Raw genomic sequence first — 8,201 nt, 5'->3', positions numbered from 1 at the left:
TACCAATGCGTTTCAGATTCGTATTCGCAAAAATCTTGTCAAAACTACGAAATACATCTTCTTTGCCTTTTCCACTCGTTACTGAACTTGCGTATTGTCGAGTATTTTACTTTATTCCGGGAAAACTATCAGATAAGAAAAATGTTTCTAAACTTATATCGCAATTGGTTCGAACGATAATTTAAACAAATAATTAAAAACGTATTGTTCGTTCGTTCTATACGAAGATACCCAAGTATGTAACATTTTTCGTTTGATTTAGAACGTCCGGTTGCTATTTTAGTCAGTGAATCGACGTATTCGTTGAAGTGAGTCCATTTTTTGCTGCCAACGCCTCAAGTGGAAAAATCTTCGAAAAGATTTATTTCTTTATTGACTGGCCGTCTTTATGAGCGAACTTGTAGTTATGGTCTCTACGCGAAAATATCGAAATCGACGCGTGAATAACTGCATCCTGGAGACGATGCGTTGAAAGTGGGCTGCCCGACAGACCGTCTCGGTAAGCCGATTATCCACCTAAATACGAAGCCAGAGCGATGCATGTGGCTTAAATTGGCATTGTTTCCTGTCTGCCCCACCGCCTAACGCAAGCTCACCCTCTTTTCAATTTTTAGTGGTTGATTTTTACGACGCCGCGGCGATCAAAGAATAAACCCGCGACTAACTTCCCAGGATGCCGCCGTCCATTCTATCGTTCCCAGCAAACAATGCGGAAGGCGTTGACGACGATTCGATGGACAGCGGCGAGCACAGCTCTGGAGAAGGTGTTGGAGCAAAGGAGAAAGGCGTAGAAGAGTGCGTAAGAGATAGCATCGGAAGGGTCGAGAATGCCGACGACGAAAAGTTGGTTGACGCCATGCGGCGAATCGGCGATTTACGATCGCCGTCTTAAGCCAAATTTACGCCTTTTCGCGTTTAACGATCATCACGGATGATTTATCAAAAAGCATTGTTTTCTTCGGCGTTTCGTCCAAAGCGAGCTGAAAGGAACCAATCCCTACTTTCGACGAATTGAATGAATGATTCATTGACACTGGCAAGTATAAATTTATAAGTTATACTGTACGTGTATGTTGTTACAAGTAGGGTTATATTTCACGTTTCTATGACACGTATACTACGAAATGGATAATGGATTTGACCGACTCTTGTTATTTTCCGACGGGTCTTCCATTAAGAACTTTAATAATCAAAGAATGCAGGCAATAAAATATATTCTTTAAAAGAGTTAAGAATGGAGAACGAATATCGTTATTCCGTTTCAAGATCCATCGGCTTAGTAAATTTAGCGAATATTTCATCCGAGCGATACGAATACTCCGGCTGTCATCCTTCGCGTTCACTACCAATCGATCATCCGTCGTGATCATTCAAAGTGAAAATGCGTAAATTTCGTTTCGGTGGTTGTATTTTATCGTACGCTTCGACGACGACAACGTTGACGACAACGACAACGACGACGATGACGACGACAACGAAAACGACGAACAGGACGAAGAAAAGAAAAGAACCGATGAAGAAGAAGCTCCCTGGGAAGGGTACGTAGAAGGGGAAGGAAGGGAAGGGACGCGATTTTTCCGCGGGCGGGATTTTGAAACCTGTTTGAGCGCTTTGAAATCTAGAGAAATAGAAGAGTGGAGACCAAAGCCAGGCGGCGGCGGGCAGGATCGGGTGCAGAGGCTCCGCCAGCTGGGGAAGTGCAACGACTCGAGGAAGAGGAGACGCGCAGAGAAGACCGAGAGAGGAAGGAGAGGAGAGGAGAGGTTGTGCGCGAAGGATGGCCCGACCGACGAGTCGAGGCGTACGCAGAGGAGAAGATCGGCAAAAAGTAGTTCGCCGTTCGTGTACACATCACGCCGATTCTCTCTCGCTCTGCCTTCCTCGCCGCTTCTTCTTTCGGTTCGCCGCGTGCGATGCCTCGCTCTTCTCTCTTTTCGAACGGCAAGCGTTTGCCCGGTTGAATGTAGATCGGTCGACTCTGGACGCGGTGTGCACGCGGGATATTGGGTTTCTTACCACGCGCGTGTCTTCTTGCCTCGTTTCCGCGCGATTCCTCGCAAAACTGGACCCCGACGCGTCGTCAAACGCTCGCGGTAATCGTTACAAGTGCCGCGACGCCGCATCCTCCAAAGATCTCATCTACGGGCGGAAAGAGAAAGATCGAATTCGTTCGTTTCGTTTTTAGAGGGAGGGAGGGAGGGAGGGCGAGAATTCTTCTTCCTTCGGTTAATCGTCGATCTACCAAGGACGAGGGGAGTGACTTTGCCAACGTCGAAAACTCCTCGATCTCTGTGCCCGTTGGTTCGAGTTAATCGCGTTTCGCGATAGGATCAACCGCAACCACCTGACGCGCCGCGTGCTTTCTCGTACGGTAATTATCAGCACCGGTCGGCCCGCCACTTTTCGACGTGCTTACAGGCCGGCGCTCCTTCGAGTATTATACCCGAATACCCAATTTAGTTGTAAAAACGGTCGATGAAATTTCAAATGCCGAATCTTGCGACTCTGAGTTCGTCTCACCTTTATTTCCCTTTGTATTCTCCCTTTTCCATTCGCTACGACGAACGATATCTGCGAGATCCGCGCTCGAGCCGTTCCATTTCTTACGCGCGGCCGATTATCCCGTAATAAACAAACGAGCAGGGTATTCGCGTTTCCGCAAAGGGTAGAAATTTGTATGCGCGCGATTCAGGGTGGTTCCCGCGAGCCCATCGACGAACCCTTGAATCGGAGGCCACAAGGGACGCGATTTTATTAAGCTGAACCGCTCCTCTCTGCCGGGCGTAAAAAAATCCGTAAACATTCTTTATTTATCCGGGGGCTAAAGCTTCGTGGGGATAGCGGGGCGCGTTACTTTGCAGCAGTGTTCAAAAGGTCCTCGTCGTATTACCACAGAGACGGTCCGCGAGGTCGTAAAAGGTTGCGCGTCAGCGACATAAAACGTTTAATGTGCAACTCTTGAAATTCTATTTGCACCGGCGATGTGCCGCTGCTGCTGCGGCCCTTTGCGTGCCGTGGCCGCGCAGGTGGCGCCATCTACCACGTCGGAACAGTGCGTCCTCGTCGTCGCCTCTTCCGTTCCCACAGGGGACCGGTCTCTCCTTCGAACGAAACTTCACCCTTTAGTATCGTCCCGCGTCTCCTTGACACGTTTTCTCGTCGTCTTCTTAGTCTTCCTTGTCGTTGTCACCGTCGTTAATTGTCGTTATCTTCGCCGATATTGTCCTCGTGGAACGTGAATGCGTGCCAAGGATATTATAGAAGGAAAAGAAAAAATCGTTCGATGATTCTTCTTCTCGAGGTTGACCAACCTCTGCGACCCAATAACAATTTCCACAAAACGTACGTATATAGCTAAAGAGGTCGCACGATCAAGGAAACGCGAAGCATCGCCGGCAAAACAGCGCGTTCGCTCGAAATCTCCAACGAACCGCAATCGCAAAACGAAACAATCCCGCGCTCTCGTCGCCATTACTCCCCCTCTGCCCCCTTCTTTCGCTTTGCTCTCTTTTCAACCCGACGCATTCTTTCTTTCCTTGTCGCTTTGGGATCTGACTTTGCCAACCATGTTGCTTTAGGTCAGTGCCGTCTTCCTCTCCCGTTCCCTCTCTGGTACGCTCCGGGACCATCGCGTGTCCTCTTCGTCGCACGCAGGTGCGGGCATTTGGCCAGACCGAGACGCGAGCCGGGCAGAGGTTCGCGAGAAGGACGAGGAGGACGAAGCGAACGAAAGTAGGAAAGAAAGACACCGACAGAGGCAGGGACTGGGTAGAACGAAAGGGCCAACCGAAGTAGAAAAAGGACGGGTAGATCCAAGAGGCAACGAGTGGTTTAGGGAGGGGCAAGAAAACCGCCGCCGGTCCTTGGTCCGTCCTGGAGTTCTTAGACTCTTGCTCGACTTTTTGGGCCAACCTGCCCCTCTGCCACCTTGCCCCCGTTTCGCTCCTCGTATCTCTGTTCGGTCTTCTAGCACCAGCGGCCGGGCCGGTCCGGTCTGGTCCGGTTTGGTCCCTCTCTCGACGACCCTTTCTTCGGCCCTCCCGATCGGCAACGTCCTCCGAACCGTCTTCGGAGGATCATCCACCTGGCGCCCCCTCCTGTTGTCCCTTTCCCCTAGTCTTCCCTCTCAGCCATTTTTCTCTCTAGCAAACTCGTCGAGTCGTCCAAACTTTCGGTTTCGTTCGCGTACCCTGGACCTTTTCGAACTCGCACCATCTTCCTTTCTTTTTCCATGCAATTATCGGTCGTCCAGTTTGCGTGCACGAGTTTGCATAACGTCACTTTTCTTTTTCCTTCTACTTTTTCTCTTTTTTTTTTTTTTTTTTTTTTTAATGAAATTCCGCGACTCGATTTGCTCCCGCTCAGCCGCTCTCGGCGAGTTTGGGATTAATTTGCATACGTTCCTTCAAATTCCCGCGCCTATGATTTCCCGTTTGCGTCGCGTTGCTCTCTAGGCTTTTCATCGACAAAGTCCAGCCAAGCTGATTTTCGACCGCGTAAAACCAATCAAACGGAAAACTCCGTTATTCGAGGTCTTTGCTTTTATCTGGACCGATAAAAGGAATTTTTGAAATATTCATATCCCCCGAACGAAGGAATACGATAGCGTTGTTTTTTCTCGCGCCTCCAGGGTTGTCGACACCCGGACTTGTCCAACGATTAACCTTCGCTATTCGTTGGTCTATCCCTCTCCTTCGGTAACTATAACTCGTCGGCTCTAATTTGGAGGCATCCCCCTCGTCCTGCTCCTCCCTTGTCTCGCTACCCATGCCATCGTAATTTACAAGTATGTTACGGGCCCCTCTTTCTCTCTCTTTTATTCTACGTCTTCCATTACGCGACGTCCAAACGGCTCTAAATTACACAGTCTCGAAACCGAAGGAGGATTGCTCCACCACTTGCAGGAGCGAGGAGCAGAACAGAAGATGCGGTAGGGGAAAAAATGGCAAGAGCTCTTTTTACGCAACCGGTGCTTCTTGCAAACGCGCTCACACACGTTGCAGCTATTTTTAAACGAAAATTAGTCGCTCTCGGAACTAGATATCCCTCCACTATGAGTAAAATTCATATTCTCTTGCAAGTTATCGAGTCTTTTCTGATCACGAGAATCTATACACCGAGATACTCGTATTTTTAACGACTTTCATATCGACTCACAAACCTTTCGAAGCTCTTTTATCTCCCTCTTCGGGTCTTCCTTCCAACGCGTAACGAAATTAATTTCAACCGCAAACGATATTTGTTTCGGTATCTTTCGATCCCCCGATTATTACTCTTCGGAAAGCTCTCTTTTTCGCCATAACCGCGTAACCACGCGGAATAAAAAGATGTTTGAAATAAATGTCACCAGTTTCGACGAGAGTTGTCCAAACGGATAAGGAAATGTTAGCGCAACGAAGGGAAAGTCTGTCTGCTAAATGGAAGAAGGAATCGTGAACGGTAGTCGGTGGCTCGTTATTCAAAAAAAAAAGCGATAGGGTCGCTGGCGTGGCCCGTTTGCCGCGTAATCCCCTTTACGGGCGATAAATCCCGGGAAGAATTTCGCGAGGGTGAAAGCTCGCGAGGGCGCGCGTATGTGATAACGTCGAACGCCATTCACTCGATTCTTCGAAGATTCATTGGAAGGGGTCGGAAACCTCGCAAACGTCGGAGCTCTGGCACTCTCGGGCGCAAGAGGAAGCCCCCGTATTCACCGGCCCGTCGACGTTACCTGGGCGAATCTCCGTGTAGAATGTAGATGACACTAACCATCGGTGCCGGTATATCCGTCGGTTAATGGCGTCGATAGTCGCCGTTGATGACGGCAACGGTGCATGGTGGTAGCAGCTGTCGTTACCCAGAGGCAAGCTTGCTCGTGACTAATCCTGCATTCCAATTCACCATAACCTGCCCTACGAACCTATCCCTATATAACACGATGCCGATTAAGCGGCCCGGGTTACCCTAGGCCTGTCATCCTACTACAAGGAAACCGAATCGATATCGCGCGTGCCATTCGTCCTCCACGACCCACTAATTCTATTCGGTTTACTTATTATATAGGCCCGGCCCATCATCGATACTCCGAGTTGCCTCCTGTTTTCACTTTAGCGTATATACGCGAGAAATGCAGTATGTTAATTATGGTTTATTATCAGTATGATTTATTTATCTGTATTTATCGAATAGGGATCTTTGTTGTCGACCGAATCGAGACGTTTTTTACCTTTTTCGCTATTTTCAAAGATTGTCCGGAGTAGATACTACCTTCTATCGTCGATATCTTTTTCCTCGAGAAACTTCGATTCGAAACTTCAACCCTGCCGCGATCCTCGAATTTGTAAATTTTCAATCTTACTCCGGTGTTAGCGAGCAAAGCAGATTTCTAATATTTGAATTTTTGGAAAATGTTTCACATAAAATTGATGGGAAAAATCATGCATATCGATAACAAGTTTTTCCTACTTTGATCAAATTTAGGATATCTTTTAACGTTTGATAAATATAATTGCATCGAGAATGGCCGGAACAACGGAGCAGAGTTAATTCGAAGAAAAAATTAGCCATCGTCGAATTGAAACGCTATATGGAATTTTTAAAAGTATGCAACATCTTTCCCACATTTACAGTGTTTCACTATCTCTAAGAAGGTTCTTAAAAAATAGAGTCCAATGAAAAATAGAACCAGTGTTGCTACCTACGTTTGTTTAACGTCCCTCTCGAGCAAAAACCCTTTTGTCCCTCGGCGAGACGATACGCTTGCGAAAAGATCGAGTCCATCGTTCGGAAAGGTCAATTAAAAACACCTCGTCCTCCAGCGGTTCATACGAGAAGGGTGGTCTGGGTCTGGCTTTCTCAACTCGCCAATGTTCACGCTACGAAGCCTATTATCCTAGCAAACGAGTGTAACGAAAACTCGCCGACTTTCCATCCGGTGTATTATCTTCTCTATTATCACCGCCTCCGATATCGAACCGCTTCGTTTTTTCGTTTCTTCTACGGTTCTACGTCCGTAACACAATACACTGCAACAACTCGTCATGAGTTTTTCCTCGTCAAAGACAGAGAGACTATCGTCGTCGTCGTCGTTGTCGTCGTCGTCGTCGTCGTCGTCGTCATACATCTCTCTACTTATCGTTCTTCGTTTCTTTCTCTTTCTATCTGTATCCATTCCCCTTAGCCGAGCTCTTTCCGTGCTAATATCATCGTCCTACGATATAACGAAATATTTTCATTGCGTTCTTTGCCTGCGGCTAGCTCGGTGAATGGATGTCGTTCCGCAGCCGATATTAAAGTCAAATCAGCAGGAAAACGTCAGGCTAATATTTCCCTCGTCGGCGAACCCTTAGACGACGAGGAGGCACGCTCTTCTCTCGGAGATACTCGTCCTCGCTTTTGCTCTTCTTTCGATAGGGAGATACAGAGGAAAAGGACGAGAGCCAGGATAATGGCAAGGGGATAAGGGAACGATAGGGAACGATGGAAAGGAGGAAGAAAAGGAAAGAGGCAAGAGAAGAAAGGCTCGGCGGGGAGGCGGAGGAATTAAGCGCGAAAAGGCGAAACTCCGCCAATTTTCTTCCTTTCAGAATACGATACGCTCACCGCCAACATACCGTAATTGTGTACTTTGTGCTTGCGCTTCGATCAGCGTTCCGTAACGAGTTGTCATACGGCGCAAAAACACCGATCGATACCGTGTGCATTACGGCCGTGTGTAACGACCGTCGTTTACGTGTGTGCGCTATGCGCTCTCTCTCTCTCTCTCTCTCTCTCTCTCTCTCCCCCCCTTTCTCTTGCTCTCCGCTGTATTTTACGAGGAAACGCGTGTGCCCATTGTGCCCATGGACACACCCGTTTGGCCTGTCAGTGGCTCAAGTGTAAGCAACAGTAAGCATACGGCCGAATGTCACCGGCCGATCAACGTTCGTCGAGGTAATCGCGATTCTTACAAACGCGCCACCGCTACTTCGCGGGCCATGCGTTTCCACGCGGAAAGCGAGCGTAGGACGGTCGATCGAATCGAAACGAATGCACACACGTTCGTAAGCGTCGGTACATTTACAAAAAGTCAGGTTAGAAGGAATTACAGACTATAGAATCTTAACATGAATCAAGAATTCACACGTTGCGAAACGCTACGATGACATTCAGTTTTCTCTCCTTTATGATATAAAATACTTAGGTTTTTTGGCCGTTACATCGATCAATTTCCATGATCCTTC

Source organism: Bombus huntii, chromosome 10, assembly GCF_024542735.1.
Source record: "Bombus huntii isolate Logan2020A chromosome 10, iyBomHunt1.1, whole genome shotgun sequence".
Taxonomy (NCBI): Eukaryota; Metazoa; Arthropoda; class Insecta; order Hymenoptera; family Apidae; genus Bombus; species Bombus huntii.
This window is presented reverse-complemented; position numbering follows the sequence as displayed.